The sequence below is a fragment of the Sebastes fasciatus genome, chromosome 14 (genome assembly GCF_043250625.1).
Source record: "Sebastes fasciatus isolate fSebFas1 chromosome 14, fSebFas1.pri, whole genome shotgun sequence".
Classification (NCBI taxonomy): Eukaryota; Metazoa; Chordata; class Actinopteri; order Perciformes; family Sebastidae; genus Sebastes; species Sebastes fasciatus.
The window spans coordinates 6,832,122-6,855,552 of NC_133808.1; the positions used below are offsets into that span (position 1 = coordinate 6,832,122).

Genomic DNA, 23,431 nt, shown 5'->3' on the forward strand with positions numbered 1-23,431 from the left:
CATTTGGTGTAGCTCTATTGCCATCCACGTGGAAACAGTAGGGTTTATACACGCTGTACAGAGCCAGAACAGGTTGAGATAATGAAAAGGAAAAAAAAAAAGGTGTGAAAAATTGCCATAAATCAGGAGAAATGCGGGACAATTGTGACCCCCGGGAGGAAACCGATCCCAGCTGTCATTGGGCGAAGGCATGGTACACCCTGGACAGGTCGATCATGGAATTATGTCAGCAAGAAATAATCAGACTATGTAACATGGTTTGACTAATAATTCAGGTGTAGGTGAGTGATTTTCTTCTAAAATGACCCACATCTGAGCTCCTTATCAGCCTGGTTTTACTGAATAATGTGTTCTAACCTGCTGACGAGGCTCTTCCATTTCTCCCTGCCATTTCTGGACAGGCAAAGAGACTGATGAGCCAAGAGCAAAAGAGGAACTGAGGCCAAGGAGCGAAGGAAAGAGCGCACTGAAGTGCCTAAAATGAAGCCATGTGAGGTCAGGTGTGGGAAACCCTCCCAGTATGAGGCTGGGACAGAGAGAGAACAGTGACAGAAGGAGTGGTGTGGGCTGTGACATTCCAGGAAAGGTGAAGTCAGAGTTACAGAAGGATTTATGGGCAAAAGGAAGAGAGCAGGGAAAAGAACACCAAAAGCATCAAAAGCCATTAAGCGGCTAAATTATTTTTCTAGAAGAGCAATAAAAAAAGGTATTCGACATTCCCACACTGAATCACGGAACCTGATTCCTGGAAAAGGCTTCCAACCCACACATCCATTTGGCCATGACACACCTCAGTGTTACTTGTGTTACCGCTCTCTGTTTCACCTCAAAAAAAAGAACACTTGATATCATTTGTCTAATGAGCTATGACTCACTTTGAAAATGAAAATGTGAAACCCATTTACACCCTAAAAGTCTTTTATTGCTGTCACTCTTTCCCCCATTCTCTCGTTACTCCTCCCCTCATACTGTGCTGGTTTGTGCGAGGGAGGATAACGATGAGGACTAAGTCATGAGAAAGTGACTGGATGATTTTTTTTTAGTTTTTTTAAAGAGGCCGTGCTCCCTGTGCATGGCCAAGCGGCTAATTTACTGCTATGTTCTACAAGATTTACTGTTAGAGCAGTTGGCTTTCATTTGATTTAGGAAAGGAAACATAGCAGGCATAGAAAGCGTGGCACATGCATATGTTTGCAAGCGGCATGGAAATTGCTGCAGTTTGTAGGATTTAGATCCTATACACCATGTATGCTATTTCGGGAGTTCCCATGTACCTTATCATTCCACACTCTTTTATTAGAGGGGTGGGGGCCATGGGCGTGTCATCTGAAAGCTGGGAACCTAAAGATTAATTTTCAAGTTCTAGTCATTAAAAAGAAATATAAATGAATGAATGAATTAATCAATCAATTAAAATGAATTGTAAAAGTGTATGAGAGTAGAACATGATGATATAAGTACAGTATATGATGGTCATTCCCATGCTCTATTATGCCTCATAAATTGTTGGAGCAATTTTTGATAAAAATGATCAATAATCCCTCCAAAATACCACATTAAGACACCAAGACCTTGAGGAGCACCATGGAAAAAGCCATGCTGTGATTTGGTTTCAAAAACTTTTGATATTTGGAGATTTCTGCCAGAATTGCATTTTTCGGCGATTCGATGGCGAGCACTTCTGTTTTAGAAACTGCTCAGAAACCCCCTTATTGTCAATTTAGCTAGGAAGCCATCCATCTTCTGAATGCTCTAGGTCTCTTGTTTTTGTCTGTAACGTTTCATGAGGCTGTGATTATGCTAGAGGTCACCATAGGTCATTTAATACAGTGAGGCCAAATTTCAACAAATGGTCTCAATACACTGAAATGGCTACTATGGGGACTAACATCATCACAAATGAATACAGTTGGGCTCATTGGATCCACAGGAGTCTCAGCTTTACAGTGATACCCAATTTATGTAATTCAAGACTGTTTAGAAATATTCAAATACACCATTTTAGAATAGGCAACAATAACATTTATACTGCATTCAAAACTCTGCATGGTCTCCCTCACTCTCCTACTAATTGGTCGCATCTGCAGAACAAATTATAACTTTATCGTTCTTATTACTGCATTCTTTTTTTGTTTTGTCAAATTTCCGTTTCCAAGGTCAGGAACAAACATTCACACATTATTAAATATGGATGGTGCAATGCCATGTGCAATTCTAGCCTCAATAGAGATGTAACATCCTTAAGTCATTTCTCACATCTGTTTCCACAACAACACAACTAGCTACATAAATAGACCTGACACATTTTTTGTTTTAAAACCTGTGATCGGACAGGTCATTCACACTTTTATGTTCTCAATGACTCAATGTCCTGACCTGTAAGACTGTAAAAAGGGGTGAAAGGTGCTTTAAAAATGATTTATAGACTGACATTTGTTTTTTGTAAGCCACATAGTGTGTTTAAGAGAAGGGATAACACCTTATCATACCATATTGTGTTATATCATAGAACTCTATATTTCATTCTGCTTTAAAAAGAAAAAAAAATCATCACTTTCTTCGCTCTTTGTCCTCTATCTCACACTCTTTCCATGGCTTTTCTCTTTTCCTCTCCCTTTCTGGACCATAAATCTTCCTGTTTCTCTAAGTGGATCCTGGGCGTTTGTCCCAGCCCCAGTGCCTTTCTCCCAGGGTATTTATGAAAGCCTTTCTACTCGTTTATCACACCGTGACACGGCATCCTTGACAAAGCAAATCAGTCCTTTATATTAATGGCATTTCAATATGATGCACCGCAGCCATCCATTCCTGTTTCTAAACACAGTGTATGACCTCCGCTGGGAGAAAGAAGGAATTAATATCGAAGCACCTCTCATGAGCTCCTGTCAGACATGGAATACATCACATTGCTAGCTTCACCTATCTGTTAAAGTAGTGGCTTTTTGGCATTCAAACATAGGTCTCCATTACGTACATGTTCCCCAATTGTTCTAACCAAGTATGACAAGACTTTTTACAGATTGTGTTGCAATGCTTGTGTAATATTTGACTCCTGTTGCACAAGAGGGGCAAAAAGTTTCCCTTCTAATCAAGATGGCAGTTCGGTGTCATCATTCAGTGGTTCTGGGGGGTTGGGAGATCATTTCTGGGGGTCATCCGATGGTTGTGGAGAAAAAAAAAATAACATATTAAAACTTAAATAACATTTTAGACTGGGGAATGTTTTTTACATTACATCGCCTGTACCAGTGATATAATTAACCTCAGAATAGATTTTATTGAGTGTGTTTGTGAGAGTCAACGGGGGATTTCCAGCTGTTTATGACAGGTAATGTTGTCTTGGTTAAATGTGCAGTAGGCAGAACGTTTTTTGGCACCATTGGGCAACAAATTCCATTATAACCCTTCAGCATATTGTAATTCAAGTGTTCTGAGAGACTTCTGCACCTCCTCGTGGCTCTGTTTTCAGGCTTTAAAAAATCTACTTTGACCAATCACAGGTAATTTCAGAGAGAGAGCGTTCCTATTGGCTGTTCATTCAACGGAGGCAGCTGTCAATCACTCGTGAACTCCGGTCAAACTAGTCAGCGCTGATCAAATATGAATTAATATTCTGTTACTGTAATGCCTATTTTTGCGTAAAATGTGTTCAGAAACATCTTGTGGTGTACTGTTTAGCCGTAAAATGAGAAACTTTGCTCCGGCTGGTGGGCGGTGCTTGGTATTTCCTCAACTGATCTCAACATGGCTGCCGGGTCACAAACTCTCATTTTACAGCTAAACAGTACACTACAAGAAGTTTCTGAAAACATTTGAGTTGAGAAATTGTCATTACAGTAACAGAATATTGATTCATATTTGATCAGCGCTGCCTAGTTTGACCGTTTGATCAGAGTTTGTGAGTGATTGACAGCTGCTCAGAGACGGCAAGGCTCCAGATCAGCTCTGATTGGTTGTTTTCCTCCGGTCTGTGAAATCTTGAAGATGCCATTGGGAGCACCGGAGGACACAGAGGAACATTATTTTATCAGATTACCTGTCTCGTGCACTACTGTCAGGATATAGTGACCGTTTTATAAAAATAACTTTTTTTAATCATATTTGCTCCATTTCTACCCACTGCAGCTTTAATGTCAAGTTGTCATAACGAAGACATCTCAAACAATGTCAACTTTACATTCAAAAGGACATACTTGAGCGAATGGCACTTTATGACAACAGTCATAAACATTCATAAAGACTCCTTCATGTTCATGACAGGTGTCGTGTCAGTCATCCACACCCCTTTAAATAAAGTGTTACCAAATATGCTCAAGGGGGATTTTAGGCACAAACAAAAAAAAAGTTATTCTAGTTTCAGTAATATATCAATGCAACACAGTGCAAACAAATAACGACCATAAATCGGTTTCGCAATAGCACACTTTGTACTCTAATGGAATTTACCAATCAAACAACGTGAAGAGGCAGTTCTCAGAACTGTTGTTTTTGTCTCAGAACACCAGGTATGTATTTGTTCAAGTCGACAGGTGAATAACAACACAAGGTTCACTGCATGTTTTTTCTCTCTCTCTTTTTATCGCCATGGCACCTCCCTTTGCAGTATATAATGCTTAGCAAAACATTTGTTATAGTCCTTGAAGCTAAAGTTTAATAAGTTAGTTAAGTTAAGTGCACACCAGTAACTCCCTTACACAAAAGAAGCTTATTCAAGTATGCTTTTAGTATACTTCTTTTAAACTTAAATTAAGAGAGAAGGCTGTCAGATTACTTTTTATGTAGGCCTATTTATCAGAGTTAAACTTAACACAATTATACTTAAGTATTATTGGCTTATACCGACAAGTAAACAGAAAAGTCTAAGTGTACTTGGCAAGTATAAGTGTACATAAGTGTAAAAGTGTACTTGGTAAGTATACAGAAAAGTACAAGTATACTTGGCTTATACTGAAAAGCATACAGAACTGTACATTTGAATACTATGCTATACTACTGTATAAATTAACTTAAAGAAAACTTACAAGTATACTTGCAGTAAAAACTATTAAACTAGTAGTTTACTGAGAGTAAACTTTAAAGCGTACTTTCATAAACTAAAAAGGTGGCTACAAGTATATAACTAGTAAAATAACAGTGTACTAATAAGTTCACTTGAAGTATAGTTCATATTATAGTTGCAGTACAAAATACAACTCTGATGTAAACTAGTTACTTACTCAAAGTTTACTACTCTTAGATTTAAAGTATACTTAAAAGTACACTTTTATAAACTAAAAAGTGGGCCAGAAGTATTGAAGTAGTAAACTTACAAGTATACTAGTACATTGACATTAGTATACTTATTACATAAAGTATACTTGGGATTATATTTGTACTTAAGTTTACTTCATTAAATAAACTTGAAGTATACTTCTTTTTTGTAAGGGCTTTCAAGAAAATTTGTCTGTGTCTCTCTTAGTTGTCCATCGTGTCCAATGATGACGGTTGCTCCAGGGTACTGGGGGTGGGGGTGGGGGTTCAGCTCTGTTTGCGCTGGTGCCACTTCATGTGGCTGTCGAGGCCGATGCGTGAGCCACACACTCGCCTGCAGATGGGGCAAGGGAGCCCAGATGTTGGGGTAATGCCGGCTGCCCGCTAGTGTCGTTGGGCATGCTTTTCGGTCCTCCTCTGTTGGGTGATGTGATGTATTTGTTCGGCCGCTCTGGCACAGGTGACCTGAGTGACATCTCCAAGTCTCTTTCCCCTGAGTGTTTGCTACACCTTAAAAAACAAAGCTCTAATATTGACCTTGTAGCCTACTGTATGTGCAACATAACAGCATCTGAACAGCAAGCAGACATTAGGATAATAATGCTGAGCTGGCGTTTTGGCAAGCCACCCGCTATCTGTTCTGGATCGAGTTTATACAAAAAGGGGCTGGGGGTGGGGGGGGTCAGGCGTCAGCCACTGTGTAAGTCTGGGTTTACACTGAGAGAGACACAATGGAAACTGTCTCTCCTCTGCATTCAACATCCTTTGCAGTCTTTGCATGTGACTCCCGTACAGTGCAATTAAAGCTCTGTTGGGAGGACTACTTCATACAAACACCCTAAAATACACTGGGAGTTTTACAATGTTAGACTCCATTTCTAAAAATCAGTGAAATTGGCACAGATCAAAAATGAATTGCCTTGTCGTTTCTAGGTAAACACTGGCTTGGCTTAGCAATGTCAATATTTACTGCATTTGAGGCGGTTATTTCAACAGGCCGGGCACCGCTGGACCACGACCGGACCCCTCTCATACTGTATTGCAGTCAACCTTTGAACTCGAGTCACAAAATCATGCAACATTTATTTTTGTATTACCCCTTTTGATAAATGTTGATCAAGATGACAGATTGTCACTCAGCAACCACAGTCAACAGGGCCAGTATCACAGGAGTCGAGAGTGAGTGCTAGAAGTGCTTTTTTTTTTTTTTTACACTCACAGAATTTCCATCCAACAGCTTTGTATGTAATGTGTTATCATTGGCTCTGGGCACAAGAACCCCCCTTTGACAAATATGGTTGCACAATCAGATTGTAGCAGGATGGACCAACTGCATCCAAGTTAAGCGTGCAAACTTGGAATCTACTACCAGTCGACTGTGGCAGACTTTTTCCGATGCGTCAGCATGATTTGTGTCAGGAGATTTAACCATCTTAAAAGCCAATTAGAGATGTTGGCTGTTTCATTTTCGATGAATCCAGATCTTTCAGTTTCATCAAAGTTTCCCATATGCTTGCTCAGCATTACTAACAGATGTCACTAACCCGAGAGCACAGAGAGGCTGATGATGTGACCAGGGGCAGATGTAGTATGTTACAACTTCCTGAATATAATGACCCCGGCTTAAATGTCATTATCTTAACTCTCTATGGCATTCCACTCTCAATCGCTTTACAATGCAAGTGCAGTTTACCTTATATTGGCCTTTAACTGTGGGAGGCTGAAAAAGTTGTATCACCATTGTGAATCTGAGGCTTTCAGTTCTGTCACTGGTATCATGAAAGACACATGTTTATATACACCGATCAGCCATTACATTAACAACATTATGACCACTGATAGGTGAAGTGAATAACATTGATTATCTCGTTACAATGGCACCTGGAAGTGGGTGGGATATATTAGGCAGCAAGTGAACAATTTGTCCCTTGAAGTTGATGTGTTGGAAGCAGAAAAAATGGGCAAGCGTAAGGATGGGAGCGACTTTGACAACAAGGGCCAAATTGTGATGGCTAGACGACTGGGTCAGAGCATCTCCAAAACTGCAGTGGTGAGGTTGCAGATTGCAACCAACTGAAACTTCTCCCATGTGCCAAGCGTGTATAGGAGAACTATGGTCGCTGACGTAAAAACGTGAATACAGAGTACCGATCCGATACCAGTGTTTAAGCTGTATGCCTCACTGTGTGGAAGTGACTGGGATCATTATTTTATGTGTAAGGCAACATCAGGCTTGACTTAAACATCGCTTTCCTATCTTTGTAAAACAAAATGTAACAAATAAGATAATATACATAGATAATAGATATAAATATTTATTTATTATTAAAGTCATGAATTGTACACAACAACAACTTGGCAAAAAAACATTTTACAGTTCAGGTGGGAACCTTTTTTAAAGCAACAACAAATTAGTCAAAACTTAAACAGGAATACAAATTTCCATATATAAAGTATATAGTATAAACATAACATTTTTAATAAAAAAAAAAAAAAAAAAAAAATTAAACACAAAATTTAATTGAATAGATTTGTCCCATTGTCACCGATATCCGATCCAGCTATTTGAGTCAGTATCGGCCCGATATCCGATCGTTATCGGTGCATCCCTAATTGTATTCCATTTCTGCAATAGATCCCCCTAAATGCTACGCACTGCTTCTTTAAGAGGGATGAAATAATGATTCATATAAACATATATAATAAAAAAAAAATGTCAGCACTGCAAACACTGTATTGCCCGCAAAAGCAGGTTGTGTTCAATATGTTTAGTTTTTATTTTGTTATTACGGGGGTGGGGTCATTTTCATAAAAGCATTTTGCAATATCTTTTTGTGTGTGTGGCCCTGAAAATTATTACATTATAAAAAAAAAGGTCAGTGCAAACATTTGGAAAGCAAACATGCCTTCAGCAAAAGTGAATTATGTTCAGTTTCGATACAAACTCTTTATAATACATTGGGCTGGCCCCTTCTTAGTCTGTTATTTTAAATGGGGAATTCTCATGAGGGCTACTGTTTGTTTTTTATATTTTATTATTAAATTGGCGGTACCATCTTGGCGACTTCATTTCTAACCTTCTTCTCTTTCAGTTCCTCACCTAACTCCCACTCGTCTCCGTCTCTGGATCTGCTCTGGTCTCTCTCACCTCATTAGAATATGTCTGGTGCCACAAGTGCCTTTAGTTTCACTCTCGTCTTCCCCCTCCCAGTACCTGTATCTGCCAGGAAGGGTATGTCCAGTTGGTCTGCTGCATCGCCTTTAACTTTTGCCTTCCGTTGGATACAGAAACTACTCTACCTCATGAGAAAAGAACCTGGAAGTCTTTGTTTGAACATGTCCAATGTGCAATTATGCTGGATCATTTGTACTTGTTACGTGGGTGGTAAGTAGGTGTGCCCTTAAGCTAATTATAGATGTGGGTGCTCATAGGTTGGGGGCATGACAGGGTCTCTTGGCATGGGAGTCTGAGATGAAAAAAAAATGGAGCTATGCCAAGGGTGTGTGTGCATCCTGCATACGTTGAGGGAGAGTTTTTTTTTGAATGCCACAGAGAATACGTGCAATCGTTCTGACTTAAAGGAATCCAGCTCCAGTCTGTCTCTCCTACATCCTCATTTCCCAATCTGTCATCGCTCTACCTCGTTCCAGCTCTCGCCTTTCTTTCTCAGCAGTCTCTGTCTCCAACGGCCTTTTGGCCCGGCGTGTCTGTCACGTACAGAGGGAGACTATGTGGCCAAGAGGCTTCAACCGTATGGATCTTAAACTTTTCTCATCCTGACAAAGACCGGTGCTGTCAGAAAGTAACACTGTGGATATAGACTTTCTGTCACCCAGTCTTTCATAGGACACTGTTATGATGAAGCAACTAAACAATGGCCACATCAGAGCTTGTCTGATTATACAACGCAAGGTAAAGTGTAAGTCAGGCCTAAAGCTAAAGATCTGAGCTAGTCACTGACACTGACAAATGCACATTTATAGTAGTTATTGTACTGCAGGTTTTGATGTTTAGTGTAAAGCAAAACACCATGTTTTTACAGTGAAAACACACATCCAGATCCTTTTGGGAGCCAAAGAACCACATTGTTTATCCCAATTACAAACCACACTTGGGAAAAATACTTATTTGCTTTTTTGCTGAGTTAAGTGAGAACATTGATACCACTCTTATACTGTAATATGAAGCTACAGCCAGCAATTTGTTAGCTTAGCATAATGACTGGAAACAGGCAGAAACAGTCAGCACTGAGCTCGGCCAAGAAGTAGAACGGCATATGACCACCTGTGAAACCATACAGCCTAGTTGCCAGTAAACAAGACTCAAAACCGACCGTGTATGGTCAGTCTGTGAATTTGTGGCTAAATAGTTAAACAGATAATCAGTGGTCATGTCTATAATGTTAAATCTAGCGGTACATGTCCACCAGGTCTGGCGAAGACACTAGGGGTAACGCTGCTCCACTCAACTGGCCGTTCAAGCGGTGTCGTACCCTATCGTGGGATGCACCTGATTGGTCCCTGGTTTTCTGCTCGCCGTTTCAAACAGGAAACAACATGGTGGCCTGCTCATATACTTTCTGTTATTCCGTCTAAAAACTCCACCAAAATCTACTTCTGAAAACATTTTAAGCGAGAAATAGGCAATGCCACTGCTGGATCTTGCTTCATTTTAGAACTAAATTGCCTAGTTTGACAGCTTGGTCCAAGTTTCGTGAGCCGGATGCATCGTGCCGAATGGTCTCATTTACATAAAGGACTGTTCCCCTTCTTTTCATTTTGAAAGAGTAACGGCCAATGAGGAAACTCCAACACTCGGCCAACCAATCGTGTAACTTTACTCAGTCAGTCAGTCACTCATTTACAGACTTGTGCGTTTGTAGGGCTGGCCTTCTGCGGTCCAGACAAAAATGTTGGCATTGTACATTTCTGAAAACCACAGATACGTTGAATGTGGACGTTTTTGCATTCAGTCAGAGCAAGTGACATAGTACATCAAGTGACCGTTATTGAAAGTTACGTGGTATGAAAGTTATGTGGTATAATAACGAGTATAACAAGCCAGTAAGTCCACTAAGAAACACAAGACTTTCACCCAAGACACTGCTGTTCGTGTCCCATGTTAAACCCAAAGTAAACATTGACTTTACACTTGTTACGTAACGTTACGTAACGTTATGTAAGAAAGCCGCTAAAAAGGGCGCCTCCATGCGTCAGTATATTGCCGAGGGGCACTTACCAAACGGCAGTATTTGAGTTGGGAGTGAGAACAGGTTGTAATTTAACACAAACCATGATGGTTTTTCTAACCTTAACCAACAAGTTTTGTTGCCTAAACCTAACCAATCTTTTCAAGAGTGATACAAGGCTGATATGAAACGTATGGGTTGAAACATAACCTTTTGTTTTTACACTTTAGTTATTGTACTTAGTGAGCTTTAAAGGCTCTGGTAGGCAGATTCTGTTACCTCTGGTGAGAGCCAGGATATTTTCCAGACTTTGTGCTAAGCTAAGCTAACTGGCTTCTGGCTGTAGTTTCATATATACCATACAGATGTGCACGGATATCTCTGCGTGCCACTCCCCACATCTTTGTATCCCTTTTCTTCCTACCAATCATCAAACCATCGTTCATTATTATCTTGTTATCCGGCTACAATATCAGCATCGGGTTTGAACCACTCTTGTTGCCATGGTGGCATTTCAAGGCCAACTACTGTCACGGTTCAGTGCGAGGAAACACGGCAGCGCCCCTGTGGAGACCGGATAGCCCCGGACTACGACCACACTGTCTGCTGTGCCTGCAGTAAAATGCCATGTAGCAAATTTAATTACATGTCTGTCTACTTCTTGACAGATCATTAACGTCTTTATATCTGTGTAATAATAGGCTATTTGTTATCATTAGGTATGCGGATGATGTGGAATGTTCTCTCTGGTATGCTGTTAAGTGGGACTAGAGACATTTTGAGCCTGATTGTTTTTCAAAAGCTCTGCAGAGGACTAGGGTAGCTTGCTCTCTGTTATCTTTAGCTTCATCATGTTGTATTTGGACCAGGCTTATGTATTCTGTAAACTCAATTAATTGTAGTGCTGTCTACTGTATATCCTAATCTTTAATTGAAGCGGCCGTAGGCAGAATATTTTTGACATCATTGGGCTAAGATTCCATAATTACCTTTCAGCATATTGTAATTCAAGTGTTGTGAGAGAAAACTAGACTTCTGCACCTCCTTATGGTTCTGTTTTTCAGGCTTTAAAAAATCTAGCCCGTGATGAGAGACTTTGGCCAATCACAGGTCATTTCAGAGAGAGAGCGCTCCTATTGGCTGTTCATTCAACGGCGGCAGCTGTCAATCACTTGCAAACTCCGATCAAATGGTCATACTAGGCAGCGCTCATCGAATATGAATCAATATTCCGTTATTTCTTGCATAAAATGTTTTCAGAAACATCTTGTAGTGTACTGTTTGGCTGTAAAATGAGAACGTTTGCTCCGGCTGGTGGGCGGTGCTTGGTATTTCCTCAACTGTTCTCAACATGGCGGCCGGGTGACAAATTTTCGCATTTTACAACTAAACAGTACACTGCAAGATGTTTCTGAAAGCATTTTATGCCCTTTGATCGGAGTGTGCGAGTGACTGACAGCTGCTCAGAGACGGCAAAGCTCCAGCTCGGCTCTGATTGGTTGTTTTCCTCCGGTCTGTGAAATCTTGCAGATGCCATTCAGAGCACCGGAGGACACAGAGGCACATGATTTTTTTCAGATTACCTTTCTCATGCACTACTGTCAGGACATAGTGACCGTTTTATAAAACTAACTTATTTTAATCATGTTTGCTCCAATCTCGCCTACTGCTGCTTTAAGTCATCTCATTTATGTTTTGCTTCCTTTGCATTACAGCTATAAAAAGCTGTTATCCTTGGATGAGCCAGTGTATGCTAACCAAGAACGATGTGCAATCACATAACTGTGAGAGGTAATTCGTCACATGGCGTCAGGTAAAGTTTTTCAACTTGTGTTTTTATGTAGACAGAACAGGTGGCACGTTGCACTTAACTTCGGCTGATGTTGTAATGGTTTAATGCTCAACACAACTACAAATCACCACCCCAAACATCACTCCTGACGTAATTCTAAAATTAATTCTGCAACTGTAGGTGATGACATGTCCTTTCTACACCAGCAAGTTCTTTTCAGACCTGGATCAAGTAGCTGCTGCGAATAATTCTTGGCATTTAGTTTAGTTTGCAAAGACAAGTGATTTAGTGCCTGAGGTCAGCTCGCACAGTGCCTGTAAATTAGCAACCTCATTAAAAATAATCTATATCGACTCCGAAACTGACTTTCAATAGTCTTGCAGTGTTTTCAGTGCGTCCTGAAGTGACCAGCTCTGTTTTTGAGATCAGGTTTGAGAGCATGCTTACATATACACATACATTGCCAATTAGGTTGTAAGACATACGTATTAGGAACATACAGATTGGCAATAGCATGACTATGCATCATTATTTGGCTATTTATTGCCTATATTTGAAATAAGGTTGCTTTGTTGGAGTTCCATTTATAGTGTAAAACAGATTAACCCTTAATCCAAATGTGAAACATTTAAATTAGGGCAGTCAATCCATTAGAATATTTAATCGTGATTAATCGCACATTTTTCTCCATTCAAAATGTACCTTAAAGGGAGATTTCGCAAGTATTTAATACTCACTTATGAACATGGGAGTGGGCAATATGCATTATTGCATCACATTTATGCAAATGTATGTATATATTTATTATTGGATATCAATTAAAAACACATATTGTCCAGAAACAGGGTACTGTATTTAGCATTAAAAATATGCTCAAATCATAACATGGCAAACTCAAGCCCAACAGGCAACAACAGCTGTCAGTGTGTCAGTATGCTGACTTGACTATGAGTGGCTTCAAACTGCATGTGATTATCCTAGTGTTCCTATTGGCTGTGCTCCGGCTGGTGGGCGGTGCTTGGTATTTCTTTAACTGATCTCAACATGGCTGACGGGTCACAAACTTCCTCATTTAACAGCTAAACAGTACACTACAAGATGATTCTGAAAACATTTGAGGCGAGAAATAGGCATTAAAGTAACAGAATATGCATTCATATTTGATAAGCGCTGTCTAGTTTGACCGTTTGATCGGAGTTTGTGAGTGATTGACAGCTGCTCAGAGACGGCAAGGCTCCAGCTCGCCTCTGATTGGTTGTTTTCCTCCGGTATGTGAAATCTTGCAGATGCCGTTAGGAGCACAGGAGGACACAGAGGAACATGGTTTCTTCAAATTACCTGTCTCATGCACTACTGTCAGCAGGATATAGTGAGCGTTTTATAAAAATAACTTTTAACTTTTTTTTAATCATATTTGCTCCATTTCTACCCACTGCAGCTTTAATGCTTTATAGAAATTAGTGGCCTTTAAATCAATTTGTGTTAATGCATTATTATTTTTAACTGACATCCTTAATTGTAAGCTAAACTGTGGAGGAATGCACAGATTGGCAATAACACAACTATGCATCATTATTTGGCTATTTATTACCTATATTTGAATTATTTTAGTAGTCACTAAGGGTTCACTTTAGCCACTCAGGCTACTAGTAAAAGAAAAGAAAAAAAAAGAAAAAACAATGTCTGAGGGTGATTATATAAATGAAGTTAATGCTCAGCATTATGAAACCAAAGTGGTTTAACAAAACATCATCAGCCACAAATCATAGATGGAAGCTGAAGAAAAGCAAGAATGTGGGTGTAAACAGTGTTACGTGATAATCATATGGTATTGAACTTGCTGACTGATGCACACATTATGGTGTGATATAATATGTTTTTATGGTTCATGGTATGTTTTTTCTCTTACTCAAATAACTACATAATCCATTTTACATATTTCCACACTAATTTCAAGTTTGAGTTGAATTGTTGAAAGAAAAACCTGACTTGCACTTATCACATCACATATATCACAATCTCATCAATTATCTGTTATTTCTTATTCTGTTTTACCTTTGTAGCATGTGGCGGGGAAAGGGAAGATTGACCAGCTAATGATTTGCCACCACACTTTCAAATAGCTGACAACCCGCACTTATTGGGAACATGCGGTTTGACCTGACATTGTTTATTCTTTATGAAGTGGCAAATGCCGATCATTAGACATCTACATTAAAACGAGGGCTGTCAAAATTAACGTGATAATAATGCATTAACGTAAATTTGTTTTAACGCCATTAATTTCTTTAACGCATAAACACAACTTGCGATTTTTAGGTTGTAGCGGGCTCAGTTTTAAAGCTAGAGTGAAGATACTGGTATCATATGAAACTAGAATCTAAAAACTAAACCTAAGGAATCCACTGGTACCAACCATGTCATACTAACTTGTCGAGAAAGAGGTTAAATATTGCTCCAAACTTATGCAAAATATTTGCGAGGAAAAACTGCTATGTCGATAACGTTACTCAGTCCCGTCGCCGCCGCTCTCTCTCTCTTTCTTCACCACTCACTTCCCACATACACACACACACTCAACGCACTGCTTCTACTCCAACTGTCTCTAGAGAGGGACATTCATGTTTTCATGTCCACCGTAGCTTTCCAACGCGCTTATCACCCGGCAAAGGCTTCAGATGGTTACTATCTCCTCACCTGCACCACTAGATACCACCACTGGACCTCAGTAAGTCACCTTTACAGCTGCACTCGAGACATGAAAAAAACAGTTTCATGGTAACATCTTTCACAACAGCCATTGTTGGAGTGTGTGGGTTGTTACAAGGCTGTTTCGGTGACACACCTGAAAAACCGTTCCTCATGTTTTTTTCCTAACAGTATCAACAATTAGGAGAGTGAGAGAAGGGGAGAGCAACCTTTGTGTTTACAACTGTGTCCTAGGTACAGTATCTCCTCAACAGCAGCTATGTGCCCATGGCAGACAGTAGAGGCAGTGGGAGGGTTGGACATCACTCATCAACCACAGGTATTTCTATTAATATTCTCCAATGGTGTTGCTCTCAGCCGAAAGCAGTTGAACAGTGGAGGCATGTCAGTCATTGTTTGGTCTGTCTTCCAGTGGGTTTCAGGGAATGCAGGGCACAAGGCGTACCTGTACCTGGAGGCAAGACATGGATTTGTCTGACACAGTTTAGTCCAATTATCCAAGCAGAACTGTGTGTGTTCTGGCTTGGATACACAGCTCTGAATGCTTTACCGTAACAGCAACCAAGCACGCCAGTCACAAGCAAACATGACCCTGTTATTCTGTCAAAGTGAGGATTAAGAGCACTCACTTAACACTTATGGACGTGTTGTGCAATTTTTATTGCTATTATTACTATATTAACAGGTCAAGTACAGAGTACAGAATGGAACCACTTATTGATTCATATTCATTTGATTGGTATTTTCTTCAGTAAAATACCAATCTTTTTTTTTTATTCACTACAATATTCTTTAACCAGCTCCAAGTGGAAATGTGGAAGCACATGGCCATCTTTATTGTGTTGATGTGAAGATATTACTGCATGCAACATCAGCAAAGGATAATTTGTAGGGTTGTCAACGCCACTAATTTCTTTAATGCGTTAAGGCAATCGATATTTCAGAGGTTGTAGCGGGCTCAGTTTTAAAGATAGTAAGAAGATACTGGTAACACATGAAACTACTAGAACTTATGTAAAACGTATGGAATCCATCGGTACCAACCATGTCATACTATCTTGTTGAGAAGGAGGTTAAATAACGCTCCAAACTTGAATCACCTTGATAGTTTTGTTCATAGTAGTAGTAGTAGTAGTAGTAGTAAGGGTGCTTTCACGCATGTAGTCCGATTCATTTGGTCCGGACCAAGGCAATAAAATGATACATCGTTGCATTTTAGTTCTGGTCCGGTTCTTTTTAACCTCGAGGGGTAAACATGAAGTTACACAGAGTGACAGGTAGCTCACTGATTGGACAGTTTTGGCGATGGTCATCTTGCATCATCAGGTGGAGAAAATCAAATTCTGGTGACCGACAGAAGTTTATGCAGCATATATTATTGTTATATATTTATATTATTTCGTGTCACAATGAGCACACGAAGGAATATTGTTGAATATTATTGATTATATTGGTATTACTAGACTGCAAATCGACCGCATGTAATGAATAATGACTAACAGGTCGAGACAGTGTAAAAAGGAGGCGTCTTGTACTGTAATGAGTCGGGGCTTATTACTGTGGGATCGCCGTCATACTTAATGAACTTAATGAACTAACAAAGTACAAAGAGTGGGATACATGCACAGCAGTTTTAACCAGCCCGTTCTCATTGCCAGGGCGTCAAATACTGAGGTTTTATCATGGCCGTCGGCGTTCGATACCGCCGCACAAGGCACCCCTTAGCGCCGGTATGAGACCGGCGGGCGTTCCATTAACTACAATGTAAACCCATCTTCGACAACAGTAAATGCTCAGGGAAAGTGTGTAGTGACATAGCTTGAAGAGCATAAGACACACACCGGGCAAGCAAGAGGGGAGGTGGATGGGTCCAACAAACACAAGGGGAGGGACAAAGTGGTGGCATGTGACGAGTTGGGATGAGAACATGTTGTTTTAACAGCTTTTGACCTATAAATCAGGGAAAATACCTGCGCTGATCAAACTATTTGCAAGATTAGGTACATGGCTCTATGCCTAGTTAACACTACACGACTTTAGCCCTGATTTTCCACACAGTTTTGAAGCTCCCCGACAAAAGCGCCAGATTAGAGTCAAATCGGCGTCGGCTCGACGCTCGCACATCGGCGCTCAGGTGTTACGGGTGAACTGTTCAAAGATGCAAGCTGAGACGCTCGCCGTTGCACAGCAGACGCATTCCAGATATCTAGCATGCTGTCAGGGAGCTACAGCCAATGAGAACACAAGACGCGGGCTGACAAGGAAACCTGGCGGAGGGGTCGCCTGTACCTGTGTGTGCTATGTCTTGCATTTGCAACACGGACCAAAGTTGCTGTTGGACCTAGGGTGTTGGATGTTGCATGAATAACACATAGTAATTAGTACACACAGTTTTAGTCGTGAATCTACACAGGGGGTCAAATTTACAAAGAATGGATTGCGGCCACTGAAACAATTAACAAAAGATATGATATTACAGCGCAAACACACCAATAAAGTTCTGCAGCTGAGTGCAATTTGAACCTTTTCAGCGCTTCAGTTAGCACCAGCTCTCTGAAGACGCTAGTAATTTCACTGTAACTGCGTGTGGCTATTAGCGCTGATCGTTGTGAATTGGACTGTTTTTGCAGTGAGGCTCATTTGCATATAAAGGGGCCAATTTTGCACTAATATCGGCATATTACCTAATTTAAATATGTGCAAATTGCACAGACGCACCAAGATGCTAATTGCTTGGCAGCGCGGTTAAGGGTGCGTTTCACTCTTTGTAGGTGCTTTGAGAATTACACGGTTCCTTTTTGTCTTCTTTGTGCAGGTTTAGCGGCCGCAGAAGCTGCGCAATCCTTTTGTAAATTTGCTACGGAGTTTTATGCATCTGGCCCCCCAGGTGTTTGTCACCCTTCTAAAAGAAGGTTGAAAAATGATGATACAAATTCCATCTGCAGACACACGGCCGTGTCAAATTGATGTAAGGTAATGACAGACTATGCACTGGTGTGACAGCTGCTGCCTCAGGGCCTGTAGGTTCCATGGGCCTGATCACTGAAATGGTTGGATGGTTGTTGGATAGATGATGGATGTTTCAACAACCTTTGCTAATTTGCATTCCTTGGCTGTTGCACTGTGTTTATCATTGTTGCAAGTGCGCAAACCCAGTAATAACTTAATAAGAGTAACAAATTAAAAGTTGTCCTTAAAAGTTTAGGCTTTGGGAATCATCACAAAGGATTAAGATAGCAATCATTACATATAAATGAACTGACTTACTAAGATTCATAGTGCTGTCTACTGTAATGTCTACTGTAGGAAACTTGTATCATCATGTATCAGGTTCTAGGAACCTTCATAATTACACTTGGACCCTTTAGTTTTGTGGTATGTTAGGTGTATCCACATGCCCAGCAAATTCTTATCCATCACACAAGACTTTCCAGCCACATCATGCTGGACCAAAAATGCTTCTCTCCATACTAGTGATCAAGACACAGTATTTCTATCGCTTTGTTCTTCTGGATGTCTGATGATTAATCACAATCAGTATTACCAGATATTAATTTTGTTACACCTTTAATGGGAAGCAACTTGGCAAGAAAATAAGGGAAATTGTGAGATAACTTCTGGGCTGGAGGATATGTAAGAATATCCAGGGAAGGCTTTTCAAAATCATTGAATAGCAGTTTTAATGGAGGTTCAGGCAACAAAACTAAAACTCCTTTAGGTTTAGGCAAAAAAAACAGACTTGGTTAAATTAAAGGGGAAAAAACATTCTTACACGTTTCACATGGGATGCGAACTCTAGTCTCCTGGGTGTTTTGTGTCCCATCCACCGTCCCAACCTCAACGCCTCATGGAGTTCCACACTGTCTATACTACAGCGCCTGACTTCCGCTTCTACTCCTGTCATAATTACTACGGTCGCTAGAGGTCACTGTCGTGGTCTTTTATACCTTCTTTCTGCAATCTACCATGTGAATAGATGATAAAACCTACTAGTGGGTGCAGTAGGCCCCTATTGACCCACATCTATGGAGCTTATAGTGTCTGATAACACCTATTTAATAGCCTGACAACAGTCTAATAGGCTACAATGATACACTTCTTCACCAGCAGAGAACAGACAGATCATTGAAGAGAAACATCTGCTTTACCATTTGATTATCCGGTCTGAGACAGTATTGTCTATGATACTACAGTAGCAAGCAAGACTTGCTATATCAATCATGTTATATTGCTAACCATTTCAAACTACGACCTGCTCTATTTAGCTGCGTGATGAGGTGGATAGCAGCAGCCTGTGGTGAACAGAACACAAAACATCGACATTGCTTGTCGGTTGCTTATCTTTGACGGGATGCCTCTTCCACATTTGTTGTGAATATGACGATTTATTTTTACAACCATTAAGTTGTGGTAAATTACTTTTGTCCCACTTAGTTAGCTATGACAAAAAACAAACTTTAAACAAAAACACAAAAAACAATATTCCACAGTATACAATGCAGTTGTCTCAATGTCTTCTGTAATAGACCAGTAATGTCAGAGATGTCAGAGCAGAATGGAACACAGCTGCTGTAGAGGGAGTCGGTGTTTACACATTGATTTTACATTTCTTTCCATAGTCAGTACCACTCACCAAACAGTCGACATGCATCAGATCCACTCAGGTTTTATTTCAACATGTGTTTTATGTGAATGAAAACAAATGTTGACGACAACAATTAATCATAGGCCATTGTTATAATGAATGAATGATTAGGTTGTTCCATCAAAATCCTGTAATCCCAAACTGTACTGCATTGTTTGTTTATTACAGCAACTCTTACTATGCAAAGAGAAAAAAGATATTGTGAACCAAAGAACAATGACAAAAAATGCCAGGGGCCCAGAGCTCTGCCATCTGTCATTACAAAAAGAGCCATGAGCCCATACCAACTTTTGGGATGCTGTCAAGAGGCTGAGTGTGCCCTGTACCTGATGGTGAACAATTGTGCATTTTGCGATAAAAGCAACAAACTTAGCACAGATGTTGGTTTATATGTTATGAAAAGATATAGATATGGGGGCGCAGCAAAAAAACATTGTCGTATGAACCTGAAATGCCTATCCAAACTAAAAAGTTCTCATGCAACCTGTGACTAGAGGTTACCAGCTTCACCTAGCAATGTCTTTACCAATTTTACTGCTAATGAAAAGACAAATACACCGATGGAAAGCTGAAGGGGTGTATTGGCTGTCATTCTGTCTTGAAGGCAAGGGGGTGAAGTTTGACTCTAAAGTCACCTTAGAAAACATCAAGAGTCATAAAATCTATTTTTTTTGCAGCAATTAGGAATAATTAGCGCCTATTTGGTAGCCATTTTGAAAAATGGCTGCCATGGCCCCCCGGGACCCAATTAGCAGCGCCCCGATATCTATGTCTTTTCATAACATATAAACCCACATCTGTACCAAATTTGTTACTTTTATCGCAAAATGCACAATTGTTATGAACATTTCAGCTTAGCTGCCCCTCTATAGGAAACAGCATAGGATATGATTTTTTTTTTTAACTATGAGATCGCAGCCCAGCTGTCAAGGCATTTCTAACATTACATTTTTAAAAGCAGGCCTATGCGACACTTTTCATGTAAACCCAAAGTACAGGAAAAACTATGACTATTAAAAATGTCGATAACCTCCTCAAAAGCTAAAGAAAACACTTTCCTGAGCGCTTCTTACTTGGCACAGCAGCACCTTTGTACTGCAAATGTTCACTATACACAATTTTGCAAAAGACACCATGGTAAACAAATCCAAAACAATGATTCCCAGTTCCATTCAATGAAGTGTGATGTTAGAAACTCCAGCCATAGCAGCTGGTAATGGTAGGCTATACTTCATAAATCTGGGCTTCACCCAGAGACACATACACAGAAATAGGGAGGGAATGCAGTACATGTGTTTGTGGTAGATGTGTGGGTGTGATTCTGTAAGAGAGAGACGAGTAGGAAAAGAGAAGGGAAGAGTTAATATATGGTGGGCATAGCGCAAATCACTACACGGCTATAGTTACAGTGTGCCTTGGGCTGTTACTTGGCTGATTCCATATTGTTAGAGCTGTCAGTCACGGAGCGAACGTGCATGCCAAGGGGCAGAAGCAAGGCCTCCTAAATAAAGATGGACGTTTTCTTGGCGTCTGTCCCAACAGTTGCTTTAAGCTAGTGTATTCTCTCTCACCTGGGGACGGACAGGATTATGTCAACGCCAAACCGGCTTTACGTGATGTGTTATAAGATAAAGGTACCAATCTATCAGACATGTTTTTATACTTATTTTTTGGTCATCTGCTGCTTTGTACGGAGCCCCCCTAGACCTACTAGGAGAAAATTTGTATTAACTCGTTCCCTCAAGTTAGTAACTGGTTCCCTCGAGTTAGTAACTCGTTTCCTTAAAAAACAAAACAAATTGTCATATACTGTATATATTTTTGACAAATTCTCTTTAGAAATGGCTCTCACAGAAACCCCTTAATTTTTAGAGACCTCACTTACAAATGTTTTGACATGCATAAGCTCTACCCAAGAGCTTCATGTAATACCCCTCCACCCCCCCTCCTCGTTAGTGCCTGTCTAATATTGACAACCACTCTCTCCCTCTTGCCCTGTCTTTCTCTCCATTTCTCTCCCGTCTGCAGAACATGAAAGGTAAATGCTGCAGGTGCTGTTTGACAAGTGCAACTAGTTGGAGCCATTCGTCCCTCAATGTGTTTTTACAAGATCACACATCTCCCTTAAGCTCTCTTGTTTGCATTTGCGTGTGTGTGTGTGTCTATTCAAGTCAATGTGCATCCATGGGTGTACGTGCATGTGCTCACATGCACTAAAATGAGGACTGCTCACTGACTTTCAAACGAACATCATAGCAAATCTGTGACACTCGACTTGATTATTATAAAGATGTTTTCATTTAATAAGGATTTCAGTGAGAAGAACATTGACTCCACATTTGCAGGGATATCAACATGGCTAATATAAAGTCTGTTCCATTTATAGTGCAAAACAGATTAACAAAATGTGAAACATTAAAATGAGGGCTGTCAATGGATTAAAATCTTGAATCGTGATTAATCGCTTGATTGTCCATAGTTAATCACGATCAATTGCACATTTTTTATCTGTTCAAAATGTACCTTAAAGGGAGATTTGTCAAGTATTTAATACTCTTATCAACATGGGAGTGGATAAATATGCTGCTTTATGCAAGTGTATGTATATATTTATTATTGGAAATCAATTAACAACACAAAACAATGACAAATATTGTCCAGAAACCCTCACAGGTACTGCATTTAGCATAAAAAATATGTTCAAATGATAACATGGCAAACTGCAGCCCAACAGGCAACAACAGCTGTCAGTGTGTCAGTGTGCTGACTTGACTATGACTTGCCCCAAACTACATGTGATATCATAAAGTGGGCATGTCTGTAAAGGGGAGATTCGTGGGTACCCATAGAACCCATTTTCATTCACATATCTTGAGGTCAGAGGTCAAGGGACCCCTTTGAAAAAGGCCATGACAGTTTTTCCTCGCCAAAATTTAGCGCAAAATTGGAGCATTATTTAACCTCCTTTGCGACAAGCAATTCTGACAGTACCAATGGATTCCATAAGTCTTCCCCTTTCATATGATGCCAGTATCTTCACTCTAGCTTTAAAACTGAGCCCGCTACAACCTCTGAATTATCACTTGCGTTAACGCATTACAGAAATTAGTGGCAGTAAAATGAATTTGCGTTAACGCGTTATTATCGCTTTAACTTTGACATCCCTAGAAATTATCCTTTGCTGATGGTGCAAGTAGTAATATCTTCATGTCAGCACAATAAAGATGGCCATATGCTTCCACATGTCCACTTGGAGCCTATTAAAACTGGTAAAGAATTCTGTAGTGTATTAAAAAAAAAATGGTATTCTGTTTGGAGCATCATTTAGCCTCCTTCCAGACAAGCCGCTATGACTCCCTAGGTTTTCTAGTTTCATATGATGCCAGTATCTTCTCTCTACCTTTAAAACAGAGCCCGCTACAACCTCCGAAATCACAAGTAACATTAATGCGTTAAAAAAATGAATTGCGTTAAAACAAATTTGCGTTAACGCATTAATATTGCGTTAATTTTGACTGCCCTAATTAAAATGCATTAGCCTATAAGTAGTAACTGACATTCCACAGTGACAGGAACGACTCTAGCCATGAATGTTTATTCTAATGCTTCAGTGTACACACATACATAAATACACTCACTGCACCGGCTTGACAGAAGGAGGTAGCTAGGAGACAATAAGAGCTCCTCTCTGGCCATTTGTATTAGCCTGTGTGTTTTGTCAGCTGGACAGCTGCAGTGTAACTTAACCTCAATGCACCTGGAATCCTTCACCAATTCAAGCATCCCCAGAGTGCAACCATTGTGTCCTGTAGGAGACCAGGCGGGGTACACAGACATCGTGATGTC

General features: G+C 40.2%; 2 long non-coding RNA genes across 2 annotated transcripts in view; both read left to right on the top strand.

Moving 5' to 3' along the window:
- Window positions 1-23,431, top strand: part of LOC141782235 (uncharacterized) — a 493,504-nt gene that overhangs the window by 331,825 nt on the left and 138,248 nt on the right. The window lies entirely within an intron of this gene.
- LOC141782109 (uncharacterized) overlaps window positions 1-23,431 on the top strand; it is a 156,890-nt gene that overhangs the window by 576 nt on the left and 132,883 nt on the right. The window lies entirely within an intron of this gene.